This window comes from Acinonyx jubatus, chromosome B3 (genome assembly GCF_027475565.1).
Source record: "Acinonyx jubatus isolate Ajub_Pintada_27869175 chromosome B3, VMU_Ajub_asm_v1.0, whole genome shotgun sequence".
Taxonomy (NCBI): domain Eukaryota; kingdom Metazoa; phylum Chordata; class Mammalia; order Carnivora; family Felidae; genus Acinonyx; species Acinonyx jubatus.
The window spans coordinates 82,264,315-82,286,245 of record NC_069386.1 but is presented as its reverse complement, the minus strand read 5'-3'; the positions used below and the strand labels follow the sequence as shown (position 1 = coordinate 82,286,245).

Here is a 21,931-nt window from a genome sequence, read left to right as displayed (position 1 = left end):
TATGTGTGTATATATGTATATGTATATGTGTATGTATATACATATACACACACACACACACACATATATAGTTCTTTTAGGCTGTAGACAGTTGTATAAAATTATTTGTTCAAGGATATTAATTGAGATAAGGTATAAATAGTAGAAAAGTAACAAGAAGAATGGTTGTTCCTAGTAATGGTTACTATGGTTAACTACAGTAGTGGTGAAGTAATGGTGTCTCTATACTGAGAACTGTTAAGCAAACCTTAAAAGTGATGTACATCTAGTTTTTGCTATGGAGAGATAGCAAATAACAAGCGTACATATTAGCTACCACAGTGAGCCCCAATACCATCTTTTTACTGTCAAAGGGCATGATATACTTTATATCTGTTATTCAAATGGGCGTGCTCATCTCAGAGCCAGAATAAGGCAGAATTTCCCTCTCAGTCACAGGCATTGGTGGGCCAGGGCATGGAGGGGGAAGTCAGCCTCCAGAGGAACAGCCAAATTCATGCTCCCTGTGGTTAGCTCATTCCCAAGAAGATATGTGAATATGGGCCTTGCGTTCCTAGTTCTTGCCAAACTTCCAAGCAGGTTGTCATATTATCTCCCCAGGTAGACAGAAGCCAGGAGTGCCTTGAAGGAAAATCTTTCGTCAAGGAAATTGAGAGTGGGAACAATTCTTCCATTGGTGGTAACACTGGCCTCTGAGTCTGCCATCCAGAGAGCAGCTGCTGGAGGTGGCCCATAGACTTGGCCACAGCAAGGTCAGTGGTGGTGGAGACCTGCTTGGAGGGACACATCTGAGTCCTTTTCCCTTGCTGTGGTGGCCACAAGAGACACATGCAGGCTGGGGAGCTGGGCTAGCATGAGCAGCCCTGAGAACCTTTGGATATTTCTGGAGGGGAGCCCTGGGAAAGGATGGAGCAAATTTGTAGCTTTACTCTGGAGTAAAAGGATCTGGGGTCTGGGGCCATACTGATTACACATCTCTGGGCTGACCATCTGAAATTTATAATGCAGTCCAGACCTTGCTTCTGAGTGCCTACCTTGTATTTCCTGCTATGTATTGGACACTCTGATTTCCTCTTCTTCGTGGCTTAGACCTGTTCCTGCTTCCGAGTCCCCCAGCTCAATATATGGTACCTCTCAGCACAGTTACCCAAGGCAGAAACTTTGGATTTACCTTATTGCTTCCCTTTTTTGCTTTTGCCATTTCTGATCAACCAGTGAGTTTTAGTAATTCTTCCTATGTAATTGGTATGAACTCTCCACTTTATTTTATTTTTAAGTTTTTTTATGTTGAGAGAGAGAGGGCACATGAGTCGGGGGAGGGGCAGAGATAGATGGAGAGAGAATCCTAAGCAGGCTCTGCATAGTCAGCACAGACCCTGACTTGGGGCTCAGTCTCATAAGCTGTGAGATCATGCCCTGAAGCGAAACCAAAGTTGGGTGCTTAACTGACTGAGCCATCCAGGCACCCCACTACTTTTATTTTTTTTACTTTCACTGCCAGCACTCCATTCATTCCTACCTTCCCTGAATTCATTCTTACCATAAAACTCTTTTCCCATACTCACAACACTTCTGATACCGAATATGTGGGTAGTTTTTGCAACACCATGACCAATTCTAATACCAACTGGGTGTCCTACGATTCATTTATATTCTAACACTATCTATCTGGAGTTAGTATCAGATCCCATAGGTTAAGCAGCCAGTCCAGTCCCACAAGACTGCTACCGATTCAGATGCCAGTGAAAAATCCAGATACTCCTATACTCTGACCTACTGGCTATAAATTGGGGGTTCCCATGACCCACTCCTCAAGTTCAATAATCTGCAAGAACACAAGAAAACACTTTACTTACTATTACTGGTCTAATATAAAGAATACTCAGGAACAGCCAAGTGGAGGAGATGCTTAGGGCAAGGTATGTGGGAAGAGACATGGAGTTTCAATGCCCTCTGTAGGTGTACTACCCTCCCAGTACTTCAGTGTGTTCACCAACCCAGAAGCTTGCCCGGCCCCATTGTGTGGGATTTTTATGGAGATTGCAGTTCATAGGCATGATTGGATAAGTCATTGGTTATTGGTGATTAAACTCAATCTCTAGCCCCCCTTCTCTCCCTGGAGGTGAAGAGGTGGGGTGGGCCTGAAAGTTCCAACACTCTAATCACATGGTTGTTTCCTCCAACCCCATCCTGTGACTATTTAAGTTTCCATCAAGAGTTCCTCATTTTTTTAAAAAAAAATATTTCTTATTTTATTTTATTTTAATTTAATTTAATTTTATTTTATTTTATTGAGAGAGAGAGAGAGGTAGAGAGGCTGAGGGAGAGAATCTTAAGCAGTCTCTAAGATCAATGCAGGGCCCGATGTGGGGCTTGATCCCACGACTGTGAGATCATGACGTGAGCCGAAATCAAGAGTCAGATGCTCAATTGACTAAGCCACCCAGGCACCCCTTTAATTTTTCATTTTAAGTAAACTCCGCACCACACACCAGGCTCAAACTCATAACCCTAAGATCAAGAGTCGCACACTCTACTGACTGAGTCAGCCAGGTGCCCCAAGAGTCCCTCATTAACTTAAACCCAGGTATAGCTGAAAGGGACTTACTATTAAAGTAAATTACAAGGATTTTAGGAGCTCTGTGCTAGGATGAAGACCAAAAAATGTATTTCTTATTATATCATAATATCTCAGTTCTTCACATAGCGCCTAGACTGATCTATGAAAGAACAGATTAGATTATATCACTTCCACCTGAAACCCACCATAGCTTTCTACTGCATCTGGGACCAAGTCCCAAGTCCTTAATATTCCCGTAAGGCCTACATGCTTCACCTCTCTGTGCTCCACGAGCTTTTTTTTAAGACTCTCAACTAACTCTGCCTGTCACCCCCAGCCTTCTTTCCACCTCAGTGTATTTAGCTAGGCTCTTTCCTCAGCCTGGAGGCTGTTTCCCCACTCTGCTTGTAGATTTTCTCTTGTCTACCCAGTACAGCTGTCTCTTCTTCAAGAAACCTCTGTGACACTCCAGACCAGGGGAAGGGCCCTGTGCACAACACAGCGTCACTTAGCACACTTTTAGTGATTTTTGTTACAAGTTGTCTCTTTCCTACTAGTCTGTAAAAACTTTGAGAGTAGGTCTTATGTCTGTTTTGTTCTTTTCTATTTCATTGTCTGTAAATATACATGGGATGAAAAAATTTATGTTTTGAAGATACGAAATGTACTTTTTCTCCTAGTTCCTATTCTGTGAAACTGACCCACATTCCCCCTCCTCTTTAATATTTTAATAGCAGATTCAATAATGGATACTTAAAGACCATGCTTTTGAAAAAGCCAGACCTATTAAAAATAGAAGTAGTTTTATTTTTTCCCCTAAGTATAACAATGGTAGAAATTTATTGTACAAGGGGCTCCTGGGTGGCTCATTCGGTTGAGCGTCAGACTTTGGCTTAGGTCAGGTCATGCTCTCACGGTCCGTGAGTTCAAGCCCCGCATCCAGCTCTGTTCTGACAGCTCGGAGCCTGGAGCCTGCTTCCGATTCTGTGTCTCCCTCTCTCTCTGACCCTCCCCCGTTCATGCTCTGTCTCTGTCTGCCTCAAAAATAAATAAACATTGAAAAAAAAAAGAAATTTATTGTACAAAATTTCAGTAAAATTGGATGGTGCTTTCATTTTGTTAAAATCATCATTATTATCATCAGTACTTACTGTTGAGAATCTATTATGTGCAAGTGCTTTACCTACAGAGTCCTTAAAATAGTCCTGCCTGGTAGGCATTATCTCTATCCTATGATAGGGAAAGCAAGATTAGTACTTCCAAAGGTCACATACTAATAAGTGTTGTGTATGTGTATGTCTGCGGATTTATGCCCAGGGCTATTAAGCTAGAAACTCTGCCTCCCAATGTTAAGTGGTTCCTAACCAGCATGATAATCCTTGATGGTTTTGATTCAGATCTGCCACAGAGCCTGCAAATCCGTACTAATCAGTCCTGTGGTTCTACAGTTATATTTCTTTTCCTTTTAATTTTTTTAATGTTTATTCTTGAGAGAGAGAGAGAGAGAAAGAGGGAGAGACAGAGTGAGAGCGGGGAAGGGACAGAGAAAGAGGGAGACACAGAATGTGCTGAGCTGTCAGCACAGAGTCCGACACAGGGCTCGAACTCAGAAATTGTGAGATCATGACCTGAGCCAAAGTCAGACGCTTAACCAACTGAGTCACCCGGGCGCCCTTACAGTTATACTTCTATAATACCAGACAGTCTTTTCTTAATTTAGAGAAAAGTACAAGCACGCCTGACTTAATACCTGATCATTTCACTGAAGTTGCCAAGTTGTTTGTGTGCATCTTATTGACTCCTGTCAGCACATAAGCACTAAATGCAGGGCCCCTCCTCCATAGACCTGCCTGCTAATGCTCCTGGGCATGTCCTTCTGTGGTTAAGGTCTCATTTTATCTCCAGGGTTCTGTACGCCTCTGCTGCCCACCTTTCATCCTGGTGCATCTTGCCTGTAGACTGTGACCTCTTGGGATCCTTAGGTCGTGGGCTCAAGTTGAAGAGCAAGGAAGGAGAGATCAGAATTAAGCCAGGCAACATTGGGAAATAAAAGGGAGAGAGAAGGAAGAGGAAAGGGAAGGAAGAAAGGAGAGAGGGAGAGAGAATTTGACAAATAAAGGAGTATTTTGTGATTATAGACTAATAAATCTCATTTTTCTCATATGGCTGATAATCCATCTCCGAGGACAGTTTTACTAGAGGAGTCCCAAACATTTATTTTAAACGTTTTAGATTGTCACATAAAAGGAAACAAAATGCCATGCTAGAGGAGAAAGTTTGGCCTAGTGCCAAGATGAAAAGATTTTAAAATAATTCTGTCAAATCAAGGTCATCTTTGGCTTTGAAGTCTTTGCATTTGGCTACCACCACTCAAGCCAACCCTGGACAGCATGGACAGCCCCGAAATGAGGTGTCAAAGTCTGAAACGCTCAGTCAGAATGCAGGTTGGTGTATGCTCTTTCAAGGCAAGTCTATTTCAGATACTATGTAGCCACAGGGTGAAGTTGCTGGTGCAGGGCAGTGGCAATCCTGGACCACGAGCCCCCCACCTCCCACCCTACCCCGCCCCCGCCATCTGTTTCAGGGGCACCGGAAGGACCTGATTGTTAGCGTGTATGGATGGTAGGGGAGAAACTGTTCCGAATGGAATATATTTTGTAATTTCTTGAAACGGTCACTGAGTGACTCTAACTCTTCAAATATCTTCTTACATCTGTCAAAAATGTCTTAAAATGGAAGTGTTGGTAAGTATTTAGAGAAATGGGAGTTCTCATTCATTGGTCCTGTTCGAAGTGAGAATTGGTATACGCACATGGAAGGTAATTTAGAACTATTGAACGTCCTAATGTTTGTATCTTTTGGTCCAGTAGTTACACTTCTATAAATTTATCCTTTAGAAGTACTTGCTCACGTTTATAATGATACACGTACAGGAATATACATTCAGTATTTTTGAAACATTTTTGGGGGGGATAAAACAAAACACATTCAAAAAAGTTCATGAGACTCACATGTCCGATTTAATAAATATAACGCAAATATATGATCAGCACTCATCTCAAGGAAAATAACGATGCCAGTTCCCTAGAATTTCCCACATGTCATTCCCAGTTATGGCCTACTTTTCTCCTATACAGCTAACTTCTTTCCCGACTCTCCTGTTTGCTAGCTCTGGGCTGTCCAATGTGGTAGCCAGTAGCCACCTGTGGCAAGTAAGCATTGAAATGTGGCTAATTGGAATTCTGATGTACTGCAAGTGTAAAGTTCACCCTGGGTTGTGAAGATTTAGTGTCAGAAAAAGAATGTAAAGCATATCAATAAGTTTTAGGGTTGATTACGTGCTGAAATGACAATACTTTGAATATATCGGGTTAAATAAAATATATATTACTTTTACCTTCTTTCCCTTCTCTTCATTTAATATGACTATTAGAAAATTTAAGGGCACCTGAGTGGCTCAGTTGGTTAAGTGTCTGACTTCAGCTCAGGTCATGATCTCGTGATCTGTGGGTTCGAGCCCCATGTTGGGCTCTGTGCTGACAGCTCAGAATCTGTAGCCTGTTTCAGATTCTATGTCTCCCTCTCTCTCTGCCCCTCCCCCACTCTCACTCTGTCTCTCAAAAATAAACACAAACATTAAAAAAATTAAAAAAAAAAGAATTTAAAATTACATTTATGGTTTGTTTCTGTGGCTCATATTATATTTGTATTGGACAACATAGCTCTACAAGTAACCACTATCTTGACTTTTTGATAATAATTTTCTTTTCTTTAGATTTTTACCACTTGTATATGCATCCACAAAATAATGTAGTTTCACCTATTTTTAAAAATTTACATAAGTGGAAAATGCTTTATGTATTCTTTTGTATCTTGCTTCTTTTGCTTATGTTTGTATAATTAATCCTGTTCTTACATGTAATTGTAATTCATTCATTTTCATTGTTGTATGTAGTATTCCATTTTGTGAGTATACACTACAATTTGTCTATCCATTCTACTGTGCTAATTTATACTCCTACCAGCAATGTATAAGAAGTATAGCATTTTAAAAGTATATTTATTTTGTGAGAGAGAGAGAGAGAGAGAGAGAGAGAGAGAGAGAGAGAGCGCGCACACACACGCAAGGGAGGGGCAGAGAGATTCCCAAGCAGACTCTACACTCTCAGCAGGGAGTTGGTTGCGGCTCTTGAACTCATGAACCATGAGATCATGAGCCCCTACAACATTGTTTTTAATAGTGAAAAACTGGAAACATCACAAATGTTCATTAGTAGGGATTGGAAGGTAAATGGTACATTTATGCGATGAAATGGCATACAATTGTTGAAAAGAGTGAACTAACTTCCCCTGAAATGACTTGAAACGATGTCCATGGTATACTGTGAAACAGAAAAAAAAAAAAACACCCAAAAAGTTATAAAATAGATTTATAGAATCATCCCACTAAAAACACCCAACCCTATACCTGGACATAAGAGCAAGTCTAGAAGTGGAATGAAGTTTCTGCAACAAAACAATAGGCTTGAGAGCCTCGGATTGTACAAGAGAGGAGTCGAGAGTGAAGTGGCTCAGAGGCTTTTATGTAACTGGAGGTGGGGAGCTATGGTGATGAGGTGAGGGGAGCACTGAAGACAGGAAGGATCTGAGAAAAGACTACCTCTCAGGCTGTGCATTGCCAGCTTGGGACATTGCCAAAGGAAGGCATTGAATTTGCATCTCCCTGGGCTGCTCTAGTTCCCTTGGGGTCTAGATAGGACCCAGAAATTGCTAAGAGACAGATTGGAGAGTCAGAGGGGACTTCCTAAGGCAGGGGGAAGTATCTGTGTATGTTAGGGAGGAGGGCTATGGAGTGGCACCTCCAGGCTAGGACCTCGTAGGGGTCACAGTGAGAAATTGGAGAGGCCTACTGAGATAGCATAAACTAAGAGGAGGTTGAATCAACAAGGAGTTGGCTAATAATCCTTGAGAATATTGGGTGAGCCAAAAGAACAGAATGTGGAGTCTTCAGGGAGGCCAGCAGACAAGTTGTATAAGGGCCATCCAGCAGACAAAGAGAGTGACCCTGAAGCTCAGGACACAGGAGGTATATAAACCCAAGGACCAGCACAAGGCCGCAACTCCCTTTCCTCCCGATACTCTCCAAGGATGTGTAAGCCTATTTCAGTGGGAGGAAGCCTTCTGAGATCCTGAGCATCTTTATCCACACAGAAGACTGAAAAGACTATTTTATTTTATTTTACTTTTTAAATATGAAATTTATTGTCAAATTGGTTTCCATACAACACCCAGTGCTCATCCCAACAGGAGCCCTCCTCAATACCCATCACCCACTTTCCCCTCCCTCCCACCCCCCCTCAACCCTCAGTTTGTTCTCAGTTTTTAAGAGTCTCTTATGGGTTGGCTCCCTTCCTCTCTAACTTTTTTTTTCTTCCCCTCCCCCACGGGCTTCTGTTAAGTTTCTCAGGATCCACATAAGAGTGAAAACATATGGTATCTGTCTTTCTCTGTATGACTTATTTCACTTAGCATCACACTCTCCAGTTCCAACCATGTTGCTACAAAAGGCCATATTTCATGCTTTCTCATTGCCAAGTAGTATTCCATTGTATATATAAACCACAACTTCTTTATCCATTCATCAATAGATGGACATTTAGGCTCTTTGCTTAATTTGGCTATTGTTGAAAGTGCTGCTATAAACATTGGGGTACAAGTGCCCCTATGCCTCAGCACTCCTGGGTAAATTCCTAGCAGTGCTATTGCTGGGTCATAGGGTAGATCTATTTTTAATTTTTTGAGGAAACTCCACATTTTTGTCCAGAGTGGCTGCACCAGTTTGCATTCCCACCGACAGTGCAAGAGGGTTCCCGTTTCTCCATATCCTCTTCAGCATCTGTAGTCTCCTGATTTGTTCATTTTAGCCCCTCTGACTGGCGTGAGGTGATATCTCAGTGTGGTTTTGATTTGAATTTCCCTGATGAGGAGTGACGTTGAGCATCTTTTCATGTGCCTGTTGGCCATCTGGATGTCTTCTTTAGACAAGTGTCTATTCATGTTTTCTGCCCATTTCTTCACTGGATTATTTGTTTTTTGGGTGTGGTGTTTGGTGAGTTCTTTATAGATTTTGGATACTAGCCCTTTGTCTGATATGTCATTTGCAAATATCTTTTCCCAATCCGTCGGTTGCCTTTTAGTTTTGTTGATTGTTTCCTTTGCAGTGCAGAAGCTTTTTATCTTCATGAGGTCCCAATAGTTCATTTTTGCTTTTAAGTCGGGATAGAAAGAACATACTTAAACATTATAAAAGACATTTATGAAAAGCCCACAGCTAATATCATCCTCAATGGGGAAAAACTGAGAGCTTTCCCCCTAAGATCAGGAACATGACAGGGATGTCCACTCTCAACGCTGTTGTTTAATACAGTGTTGGAAGTTCTAGCATCAGCAACCAGACAACAAAAGGAAATCAAAGGCATCAAAATTGGCAAAGATGAAGTCAAGCTTTCACTTTTTGCAGATGACATCATATTATACATGGAAAACCCGATAGACTCCACCAAGTCTGCTAGAACTGATACGTGAATTCAGCAAAGTCGCAGGATACAACATTAATGTACAGAAATCAGTTGCATTCTTATACACTAATCATGAAGCAACGGAAAGACAAAGAGACTGATCCCATTCACAATTGCACCAAGAATCATAAAATACCTAGGAATAAACCTAACCAAAGATGTAAAAGATCTGCATGCTGAAAACTATAGAAAGCTTATGAAGGAAATTGAAGAAGATATAAAGAAATGGAAAAACATCCGGGCTCATGGATTGGAAGAATAAATATTGTTAAAATGTCAATACTACCCAAAGCAATATACACATTCAATGCAATCCCAATCAAAATTGCACCAGCATTCTTCTTAAAGCTAGAACAAGCAATCCTAAAATTTGTCTGGAACCACGAAAGACCCCGAATAGCCAAAGCAATATTGAAGAAGAAGACCAAAGCAGGAGGCTTCACAATCCCAGACTTTTTCCTCTACTACAAAGCTGTAATCATCAAGACAGCATGGTACTGGCACAAAAACAGACACACAGACCAATGGAATTGAATAGAAACCCCAGAATTAGACCCACAAACGTATGGCCAACTAATCTTTGACAAAGCAGGAAAGAACATCCAATGGAAAAAAGACAGTCTCTTTAACAAATGGTGCTGGGAGAACTGGACAGCAACATGCAGAAGGTTGAAACTAGACCACTTTCTCACACCATTCACAAAAATAAACTCAAAATGGATAAAGGACCTGAATGTGAGACAGGAAACCATCAAAACCCTAGAGGAGAAAGCAGGAGAAAAACCTCTCTGACCTCAGCCGCAGCAATTTCTTACTTGACACATCTCCAAGGGCAAGGGAATTAAAAGCAAAAGTGAAAAGACTGTTTAAAATACTGGATCCAACTGTTTAAGCTGCAGTAGATGTTTAGTAAAATATTTGTTTGTCTGTTAGTGTGTGGGCAGTTAGTGCCTGAGAAATGTAACACAGTCAAATTCATGTTCTCCGCAAGTATGCATTGTAGCAAATTAAACTTTGCAACCTCACTACATATGTATGTTAGTATGTATGTAGAAGAGAACATCAGGAAGAAGATGTGCTAAATGGCTGGCAGTGGGCAGTCTCCAGGGGTGGGTTCTAGGTGACTTCCCCTTTCTATACTGCGTAGTTCTGTAATGTTTGCTTCTCCCCTCCAGTTTTAATGAGATAGAATTGACATCTACCTTTCTATTAGTTTAAGGTTTACAGAGTAGTGATTGGGTACCTCTCCTTGCTTTACAGATCAGCTGCCTACCTTTTTGGGTTTCTGGGGATTTGCCTTTGCTCTCCATTCCTGCTATCTATCTCTCATACTCATTTTTTAAGAAGAGTCTTTCCTGAAACACTCTTTTTGTCTTTTAGTTAGGCACCTGGAAAGATAAAGCTCACTTTGTTATTTATCACTAAAGTTTGGTTAGCAGAAGAAACTACATTTCCAGGACAAATTTTCCCTTATACTTATGTGTTTTCACTAAAGCTGCAACATACATAATGTAAAAATATAATTAAGTCTAAGAAACTTTTATACCTTCCCCAAATCTTCTAAATTTTAGTATATGTGCTGCCGAAACGAGCATCTTCCCCAAATCTAGAACTTACAGTTGGTGCAACCAGAGTTTTGCTTTATTTTTAACTTGTCATGGTATGGAGGATTTTTTTTTTTTTTTTTAATTCGGCTTCATGCCCGGTGTAGAACCGAACTCGGGGCCTGAACCCATGACCCTGATCTCAAGACCCAAGCCAAGATCAAAAGTTGGCTGCTTAACTGACTAAGCCAGTCAGGTGCCACTCACAGTATTTTTTAACACAAGAATCTGGTTAAAAAAAATTATACTTACAGCTGAAAGATTACTAGAGCAGACATAAATTGTCACTGAGTAATTAGAAATATACATAGTGAGACTTGGAGACATAGCAACATGATAAAACTAGCATTTCTTATAGATCATTTTGGGAGATAATAGTCCAACAACAGTGGGAGAAAGCAATGGGAGATTGCAAGGTAATAAAGTTTGAACCTTTGGAAGTTTTCATGCCCATCTGCTTCTGAAGCTTTCTGCTTTTGCCTTTATAGAAATGTACAGAAAAATTCAGTTTTGATTTAAGAAAGATTTCTTGCGGTATCAAGGTTTGTTCAACTGGATAGGAATCCAGACGCAACTTTGGATTTACATTTTCTTGTTTCCCTTCCTTGGCTTAGAGAATTTATCAGATTCATTCTCATTGCCCATTAGTTTTTAAAGACCAATCCCTAATTTATGACATTTGTAAATAAGGTTCATTTGAGAAATTTATGTCATTTCTCATGGACTTACTAAAACTTTATGCTTTTTCAGCAGGATAAAGTTTAGGAAATTGATTCATTTTTTTCTTGCTTCATTCACCAAAGTTAAAGACCATTATCAGAGATAGCATTAATTTTTGCTTTTTTGTCTTCTTCAAAGTTTTTTGAAATTGCCGTACAAAGACATAAGTAAGTTCATTGATTGAACATTTGTTGTGATCAATATGAAAATGCTGATTTATGGGTATTTCTAGCTGGTACAATGCTAGGTATAAAAACTTCAGTATAGGGCTGCCTGGGTGGCTCAGTCGGTTAAGCGACTGACTGTTGGTTTCAGCTCAGGTCATGATCTCATGGTTTTGTGAATTCCAGCCCCCCCATTGGGCTCTGTGCTGACAGCAGGACCCAGTTTGGGATTTTCTCTCTCCCTCTGTCTCTGCCCCTCCCCCACTCATGATGTCTCTCCCTCTCTCAAAGTAAATAAATAAACTTAAAAAAAAAACCTTCAGTATAACAAAAATAGATACCATTTATTATGCCAATAGAAATGCAAGTAACTATAAGAAAAACGGAAAGATAAAGACTACATAAAATTATTTTTATGAGTTAAAGCTACTTTTACTTTAGTACCAATTATGATAAGATCTTTTTCCAACTTCTTAATTGGAATATTTTGAGTCAGAAAAGTTGAAAGAATGGTGCAAGTAACACTATATGCCCTTTACCTAGGTTTCTGAATTGTGAGTATTTTCTGACAATTCTAAAAAGTAACAATGCATCTTTTATTTGGATAGATGAGAATTGCATTTTTTTGTTAGTTTGTTTCTTGGTGATTAGTGACAGAGACAAAAAGACACTGTAACAGAATTATCCCCTACCTTCCTTCAGTGCCAGCCTCATGGTATGGACTACTTATGAGCCATTCATTTAGGGTATGGGTTCTCTTGGATCATAGCAAGAGAAGAGGAGTATCTTTCCTCTATAAAGTGTCTTTTTACCCCTTTTGCTGAGTGCTTGCTGATCTGAAGAATTAACCGTGTGCATCAAGGCAGGGTGAATTCAATTTCTTTTCTTCTTATCAACTGAAGAAAGTTCAGTCTTTCTCAGTTTTTCTGATATACTGTATTATCCATCAGAAAGTTTGCTATGATTCTGGGTTCTGTTATATTTCCCACAAACCTATCTTCGGAGTTAATAGTTTATGGCACTCTCGTTCAGATAAGAAGGATTGGCGCTGGAGGATTTATGATATCTAACCCAATTTTCCATCACCATACCTTGACCTTGGCCTCATAAGTTGTAGCCCATACAAAGCAATCGATTGCTATCTGTTAGAAGCAAATGACCCTCTTTAACTCTAGGGCAATAGCTAATAAGGTCTTGATAATTGTGATTTATCCACTGTCAGCTGTGATTGCATGCGCCCCTCTGAAGCTGCCCTGAATTGATGGATGCAACTTGTATGACAGGAAGTCAGTTCCAGGGGCTTTCCCCTTTTATCCTTAGCCTCACCAGGGCTCCCAGAATTGGGGTGGATGAAGTCATTTTTCTTTCATTGTGGTCTTCTGGACTGAAATATGGTAAAAATTCATCTTCTCTTGAGCATGCCATTTTTTCCTTGTCAGATCTACAGTCTTTCCGTGACTGAACCAATTTGTTATCTACAAAAGCAGTGGCCTTGCATTTCCCTTTGATTCACGGAACTCTGCATTGGCCAAGAGGCTTTTTCTTCTATAAATTTAGTAAAGGGTCAGCTCTTTGCTCAGCCAAGACATTTGGTTTCCCTTTTAATGAATTTGAGAGAAAAAAGAAATTACTGTTATTGGTGATCCTGTGGAATACCTCAAACTGTTTCATCTTTCAGGCATAGCTGACCGACACTCTGGGCAAGGAGAAACCCAAACTTATTTTTCTACGTGATCCAGGATCAAAGGATATCTTAGTCATCAGTAGAAATGAGGATGCAATAGTCTGGATACCCTCATTTAGAGAAGTTATCATTGGGGTGCCTGGGGAGCTCAGGTGGTTAAATGTCCGTCTTCAGCTCAGGTCATGATTTTGTGGTCTGTGAGTTCGAGCCCCGCGTCAGGCTCTGTGCTGACAGCTCGGGGCTTGGAGCCTGTTTCAGATTCTGTGTCTCCCTCTCTCTCTGACCCTCCCCCGTTCATGCTTTGTCTCTCTCGGTCTCAAAAATAAATATACGTTAAAAAAAAATTTAAAGAAGTTATCACTTATGAATTTGAGGAGCCCTTAGGGTCAAGGTCTTTGTGCTTCTGGTCCGTCCAAAAGTGAAAGTCTCTTGGCATGCCCTTTAAAGTACTGAATCATGGATAATATCAGATTTAATATTAACTTGTGCAAGTAGCTGGGGCAGGAAGCGATCTTACGTCCTGATATCCAGCCCTACCACAGTGGTACCTTTTTATATATTTTTCCCCTGACTTTGGCTTGGTAGTACTTGATTTCAATTCAGTTTGTATCTGAAGTTCAATTTTTTTCATCCAAACTCCTGTTTGTTTTGTGTTTGTACAGATTTGTTGCCTAAATAAGACCACATGTGTTAAACCTTTCTTGGGCTCAGGGAGATGAAGACACTTTATATTGAAGTGAAGCAGTGTGTTTTGGTTGTCATATTAAGTGTAAGGCCTCTTACTGTCAAAGACAACATTGATTGCAGCATGATTATGATTGGTTCTTAGGCAACCTCTCACATGTGACCCAAGATACCTACCTATTAGTCCAGATGGAATCACGTCAATCCTAATGACCCAGATGACATTGAGTCTTATCCCACCCACTCCAACAGGACTTTGCCCTGTAAAATATTTTTAGACGTCTCCGGGGTCTCCGGGAGGTTTCTCTGAAGTGCGTGTGAATGAACACTCTCCAGCCTGCACTGCTGCTAGCTTCGCCACCTCCACAGGGTACCCTTTGGGTCCTGCTGTCCCCCGCTGGGCCCCAGTGCCATGTCTGAGTCCTGAGTCCTGATGTCCCTGGGCTTTCACACGCCAGAGCTGTGTGGCATCCGTGAGGTGGGAAAGAATGCCCTCTCACTTCGGAGCCTGAGGTTGCTCTCAGCCAGAGGGGCTGCACGGCACAACTTACCCAAACGTACCACCAGAACTATTTCCTTTTTCTGTTACCTGTATATCTTAGGTCCCAGGTATGCATCCACCGGAAGGGGGTGGGGGTGGGGGTTGTTATTATAGTCAGCAATTATTATTATTTTTTTTTTTTACCATGTCTTATATATAACTGTTCATTGAATGACAATTAGAATAATTTGAGTTTTTTCACTATTGCAAACGCTGCTATCATAAATAACCTTGTGATATACAATCGTGCACGCTTATGTGACGTGTCTGTAAGACAGATTTCTAGAAATGGAATTGCTGGGTCAACAAGTAAGTATATTTGAAATTCAGATAGATACTATGAAAATGCCATCGAAAACAGTCGTGCCAGCCTGTGTGCTTATCAGCAGTGTGCATCTGGGATCTCCAGTTTGTAAGCTTTGCCAACCTGGTAGTAAACATGGTATAATATCGTTATTTCATTTTATTTTTTATTAAAAAAATTTTTTAGGGGCGCCTGGGTGGCTCAGTCGGTTGAGCGTCCGACTTCAGCTCAGGTCAGGATCTCACAGTCTGTGGGTTCGAGCCCCGCGTCGGGCTCTGGGCTGACAGCTCAGAGCCTGGAGCCTGTTTCCAATCCTGTGTCTTCCTCTCTCTCTGCCCTTCCCCCACTCTCACTTTGTCTCACTCTGTCTCTCAAAAATAAATAAATATAAAAAAAATTAAAAAAAAATTTTTTTTAAATTGGAATCCAAGTTGGTTAACATAGAGTGTAATAATGATATCAGGAATAGAATTTAGTGATTCATCACTTACATATAACACCCAGTGCTCATCCCAACAAGTGCCCTCCTTAATGCCCATCACCTATTTAGCCCATCCCCTGCTTACCTCCCCTCCAGCAACGCTCATTTTATTCTCTGTATTTAAGAGTCTCTTATGGTTTGCCTACATAGTTAACAATTATTGAGCATTTACTGTGTGCGTAGCTATGTGATAAGCCCTTTAATATAGGTTCTATTATTTCCATTTTACAGAGGAGGAAATCAAGGCTTCAGAAGTTAATTTACTTGCCCAAGTAGCGGAGTAAGTACTGACAGTCTGACCTCCAATCTCCTATCTTAATCACTAAAACACGACTGTTTTCAGCATCACCCCAGCCTCTAATAACCAAAGCTTCTTTATTGCATTACTTCCTGGTGCCAAGTGCTTTCCTTGTAGGAAAAGTTTCTTGCAGGAGGGATCCTCAGGCTCCTACCAAATAAATTTCAGTTTGGTTCTTCCATCAGCTCAGGAGACATAATAAAAATTTATGCAAAGTTTAGCAAAAACATAGCGTGATTTCTCCCACCGAGAAGGCACGTTAGTCTTTTAGGCAACTTGGCTACATTTCTGGCAGTTCCCAAGTAGGTTCAAACTGGGCCATCTACCACTGTCCCCTCTTATGCACAATGGTTTATGGTTGATGTTGTCACTTTCAGAGACAGGCACGGTTTGTAAGTCAGCTTTCTAGACTCAGGGTGACCTGGGTTTCCAGCCATCGACTGAGGATTGTTGTACTCAGGTATCCCACTTTAACTTCGTGTAATATATAGAAAATGCATAGAAACATCCCAACATTTTATTTTTGTGGGTAGGACTTTTATTCTATCTTTTCCCAAGAGTGAATATTCAAAGAAGTCTTTGACTCTTTCCTCACCTCTGTTATGTTTGGTCAACTGCTCTTGATCTTTCCACACGATCTTTCCATCCTAATGCACAACATTATTCCAGTGAGTTTCAAAGCCCAAGTAAACAATCACTCAACATGCTACCTTGAAAATCTTTGTCTCAGGTCTAATTGATTTCCCTTTACTACTCTAGCCACTCACCCCATGCTACATCTGGACGTTGTCAGTATGTGGAAATGTTCCATCTTAGAAATCTTAAGCTCTGGGACATGTTCTATCCCTTCAAACTTCCCCAGGCCCTCTCCTTGCTATGCCCATCTTCTACATGAACTGCCTGCCACACTATTATAGTTGCCTGTTATCATACAGATGGCTAGTTCCCGTCAATGTCATTTTTATCTTTCTTCTGTAAAGATAAACTTTCTAATTTTTGGCTGGATACATGGTTGCCTTGAGAATAAAGACTATATTTCCCTGCATCATTTGCAGCTGGTTATGACCATGTGACTCCATTCTGGCCAGTTGGGATGTGAGGAAAGTGACATGTGTGGCTTCCAGGGAGAGGGCATGCATACCGCCACACTGAGTATGATGTGAACTTGACAGCCAGGCATCTTAGATCTTAGACCTTGTGGACAATGGCATCCCTCAAGGGGTGGTGGTATAACAAGTTCACCTTGTTCTCTGGACAATCTCATGGAATAGAGCAAGCATACCAACCCTCCACCTATATCTGCACTGTTTCATGAGAGAGAAATAAGTTTATTCTTATTTGACTCACTGCAGTTTTGGGCCTTTGCTTCATGCAGCTGAACCTGTATTCTAATTACAACCCTATTGTCTGTTTTCCCGAGTATACTTAAGCTCCTTGAAGTTGGGCCCCATGTCTTAGTAACCAGTTGTGCTGGTCTCGTTCATGATGGATTGGTTGGTTCCAGAGGTGGAAGGAGAAACAGATTAGTCTTTTTCCTCCAAAGAAGAGGACCTTTCTGATGAGACAATAATATGCAGGGAAAATGGGTAAAACACAGGCAAATTTTTATGCTGCCTCTTTTTTTTTTTTTTAAAAGTTTTAATTTAAATTCCAGTTAGTTAACATACAGTGTGATATTAGTTTCAGGTGTGCAATATAGAGACTCAACAATTCCATACATCACCCGGTGCTCATCACAACTCACAACAAATACACTCCTTAATCCCCATCACCTATTTTACCCGTCCCCTACCCATCTCCCCTCTGGTAACCATCAGTTTGTTCTCTACAGTTAAGATTCTGTTTCTTGGTTTGCCACTGTCTCTCTTTATTGTTTCTTTTCCTTTGCTCGTTTATTTTTTAAGTTCTACATATGAGTGAAATGATATGGTATTTGTCTTTCTATGCTGTCCCTTACCTTCCTAGACTCAGTGGAGAAGGAAGGGCAGGGTCCCTAGGCAGAGGGGCAAAGCCTTAGAGGGCAAAGTTCCACCCACACTGACAGTAAAAAGGGAAAGTGATGATGTCCTAACGGGCCATAAGTAGTGGACAAAGCCTGGTATTTCTTATCTTCCTGTGGAAAGAAGACCCTGTCAGCACATTGCAGCTGGCACCATAGTCACATGTGTGTTCCATTGCCTCAGGCTATTCCTTGCATAGGGTCAATTGGTGGGGTCCAGAATCCAGAAAGAATTAATGCAGGTGGGTTGGGCAGCCTGATTATATCAAGTTGGCCAGGCATTTAGGAGTTGGGCTACACAGTCACATTAAGGGTGGCCAGACACTCAGGAGCTGGGGCTCCCTAGATAATGATGACTCATTAACCTTCTAAAATAATGGATCTAAGCCAATTATATGATTATATTAAAAAAACCTGGTACCATCACTGTCCAGTCAAGAGTCAGAGACCATACCAATTGTTTGAACAAGGAGAATTTAATGTCTAGATTGTTGTTAACTAGGTAGCCTAAAAGACAGAAAGGAGCATCAATGTATCACAGAGTTAGCAATTGCAGGAAGCAGTTAATACTTCCAGGGTTTGGGGAATAAAGACGGGGATTATTAAAATTTAGAAACTTGGAGGAGGGGCCATATGGAATGGAGTTTACACCTCTGGGGAAGGGGCATAGCTCTGCTGGAAACTGTCTCAGCTTGGAGCAGGGACCCCGTGGGCTGGAGAACCAGACCTCCAAGAAGGAGAAAACAGCCAGGATGAGACTAGTACTGCAAGCATTGGAAAAAACCTGCCAACTGGATTTAAATGCTGCTACGGGAGCAGAAGCATTGCTGGTACGATGCTCACAGGACTTGTAAACAGACAGGAAGGAGTCCCTTCTCCTTCCTCCAGCCTCCCAGTCCTCCTCTGGCAGAACAGAGCCTAACTGGGAGACTGCTGGCCAAGCAGGAATGTGGTTTGCAGCGTCCCGGTCCCAGTGCCACAGGGCAGGACAGCAAAGATGGGTGTGGAGATGTGAGGCTATACAGCATAGTAATTGGCACATACCTCAGCAGTTCTAAATTCAGATAGTTTCATGTTGTCTCAGCCAGCCTCATAGGTAAGGCCTACAGACTTCAATTTTTTAAGGGACGATCTGGTGACTAAAGGAAGAATGCTTTGTTGCCACACGACATTTGAAATGTTCCAGAGGGATGAGGCAGATAAAACATCACCAGGCTGGTGATAGGAAGTGAGTCTGGAAGGATGAAAAGGAGTTCCTTGGGCAGTGGAAGAACCAGTGGAAGAACTAACCACTACCTAGTGGAAGAAGGGAGTCCCAGTCAGGAGGAAAAACAGGTACAAAGGCCAAAAAGAGGGCCCAAACCCTTAAGTGGGCTGAGTTGCACTCAGGGCAAAGCTACCCAAGTCTTGGGGCTTCCCTAGGATAAGGCAGAAGTTAGGGCATGGGTGACTGGCGCAGAGTACTCTCCCCAGGACCAGTGACCCCCTCAGAGTAATTAGGACCCTCTACCAGTTCTATTTAAGCACAATGTGTTATGCTGGCTGGACTTGGACAAGGTAATTAAAATTTCTGATTAGAGAATATTATTCCCATTTGACAAATAAGGAGACTGAGGCTCTGAATTTAAGTAGCCTGCCCATGATCACAGAATCTGTGACTCAAATGACCTACTTTTCTCCAGGACCCCTTCCCTGGATGTCCCCATGGATTCTCCCGCTGAGCACGTTCCAACATGCACTCCTTCCCTTCTTCTGTGTCTCGCTTCAGACCTCCTTTCTGGATCCCTGAAGTCAGGTCCTGGGTTCCTTCCTTTTTCCTGCCTCCATGCCCCCACCTCGCCCCATACAATCCATCACCAAGTCTTGTAGATTTGACCTTCTAAACAAAGAAGCCTCTCTAGGCCAGAGAAAGCTTCCAAAACCACAAAAATCATGCCATTTTCCTTCTTAAAACTTCTCAGTGGTTCCCATGGCTTACTGGAGAAAATCCAAGCTCCTTTATTTCATAGTGAGGCCACTGTGATATGGTCTTTATTAACTTCTCCAACTTTGCTGGCCACTGTCTCTCTATCCTGCGGTGAGACCGGGGGGCAACTCTGGCCAGGGAAACAAGACGAGGGTTCACCTCCTCCCTCCACTGACTAACCTGCAGGCAAGAAATTGCAGTGATGCCACATTGTTTTCTATGCCTTCCAGCAGGTTACCTACCTCTGATTTAGTGGCTTTAGCCACTGCTCATGTCAGGGTAGCATTGATGCAGGCCCGCTGGCTTCTGTTTTATGTGCTGGAATGAATGCGTGAGGATGCCTCTGGGTATTGTTTCTGGCCTCTCACCTCTAATCCCTTCCTCTCTCCCTCCCTCCCTTCCTTTTCTCTCCTCTCTCTTTCATAAAAAGTATATTTATATTAGACAGGAACTTATTTTATTTTATTTTATAGAGAGTGGGGGGAGGGGGAGAGAGAAAGAGAGAGAGAGAGAGAGAGAGAGAGAGAGAGAGAGAGAGAATCCCAAGCAGGCCCCATGCTCATGCTCAGTGCAGAGCCCAACGTGGGTCAATCCCACAGCCCTGAGACCTGTGCCAAAATCAAGAGTCAGATGCTCAACGAACTGCACCACCCAGGTACCCTAGACAGGAACTTTTTAATGCAAAGGGCAGAAACTCAGTTCAAATTAACTTAAGCCTAAAAAGGGAATTTATTGACTTATTGAACTGGTAAATCTAGGGGTAGAGCTGGATCCAGGGATATAAATATTATTATTCTCTCTCTCCCTTTCTGTGTTGCTACTCTCTGTGTTGGCCACATTCTCTCCTATTTCAAGATGTATTCCCTGTGTGTAGGAGGTGAAGGGCAGCAGGGCTGCAGGCAGCTCCGAGTTTATGTCTCGCTTGTCCACCCCAGAGGAATGGGAGCTTCTCTCAATGTCTCTCCATAAAATCCCGAGGAAAGGCTCTGATTGGTTCTGTTTCCTAATTTGTCCTTGCTTCAGTTCACCCCCTGCCCTCCAATCCCTGGGGCCAGGAGGAAGGGGGACATTGATTACAAAGGGCTGGATCAGAAGCTCATCCCTACAGTCAAGGGTGGGGGACGCTGTGATTGGCATTCATCCAGAACCACATAGACTTGGAGGGGTAGTTACCCAAAGAAATAGGGGTGCTACTATTAGAATATGGACAAAAGACCTATTGGACAGATAGAAAAAAAAAAAAGGTAACCAAAGTGATGTCTATACTGCTATCATCACCACCACTATTACGACCACCACCACCGTTATCGAGCAACTGCTGTGTTATAGGCACAGGGCAGTTCCTTTATGTATACAGGTTATTTCTGAATATTACACATGACACCATTTTCAAGAAGAGGAAACCGACACTTGGGCGGTTTAACGCTTTTGCTTGAAGTCATGGAGCTAGCCTGTCTGACACCAGGTGTGTGCTTTACCTCACGCTGCCTTCTCTGGGCCGGGGAGTCCTCTGTCTCACCATTGCCCAGTAATTACGGCTCACAAATGACCCTGTGGAGGAGTGGCTGGATGAGTGCATGACTTATATAATTGACCTTCAGTCACATTGGCCAACTTATGTTTTCATAATGTGGAAGGTGCATTTTTATGATCCAGGCTGTGGAATGGGGTTAATGAACCGGTACTTCCCCGCCAGGGGCCGAATGTACCCCGCTGAGATGAAGATAAGGGGGGCTGAGCTGTTTAAGAGGAGTAGGGCTGCCCCCTCCAGAAGACCAAAGCCACCTACCGAGGATGTTGAATTCAGTGTTGCAAATAAACGTTAAAAAAAATCGAAGCCCTCAAAACACGTTTGCATCTGGCTTTTTACTTTGGGTTGCTTACCTTAAAAAGTCATTTACTATTGGTTTGCCACTAGCTGTTAAAGACTTTAAGCATATGGGTAAATAGTAATCAAAAACACAAAAATATAATTTAGCCTTGACATATGAGATATATAGTGGCTTAAGGGAAGGAGTCAATGTTGTATACTTAAATATATATACTAGATATACTTAAAGCTTACTATATCCTATATAGTACTTAAACATACACCATACACATACACACATTGAAAATGTTGTCTATACTTAAAATGTGGCTCACATGTTCGGCAAAGAAACTTGGAGGCTTTCTTTTTTTAATGTTTATCTTTGAGAGAGAGAGAGAGCAAGAGAGCATGTGTGCACAGAAATGAGGGATGGACAGAACGGGAGCAGACAGAGGATCCGAAGCAGGGTCTGTGCTGACAGCAGAGAGTCGGGTGTGGGGCTTGAACTCATGAACTGTGAAATCGTGACCTAAACCAC

General features: G+C 41.8%; 1 protein-coding gene across 2 annotated transcripts in view; it reads left to right on the top strand.

Annotated features, from left to right (window-relative positions):
• Positions 1–21,643, top strand: part of SPTSSA (serine palmitoyltransferase small subunit A) — a 47,766-nt gene extending 26,123 nt beyond the window's left edge. Inside the window, exons 2-3 of one of the 2 annotated variants that reach the window (XR_008299355.1) lie at positions 601–752; positions 15,552–21,643. The gene's annotated coding sequence lies outside the window, so the exon portion shown is untranslated. Of the gene's footprint in view, positions 1–600; positions 2,233–15,551 lie in introns of those variants that run through there. The other variant, XR_008299354.1, reaches the window with a different exon arrangement.
• Positions 21,644–21,931: the final 288 nt, after the last annotated feature.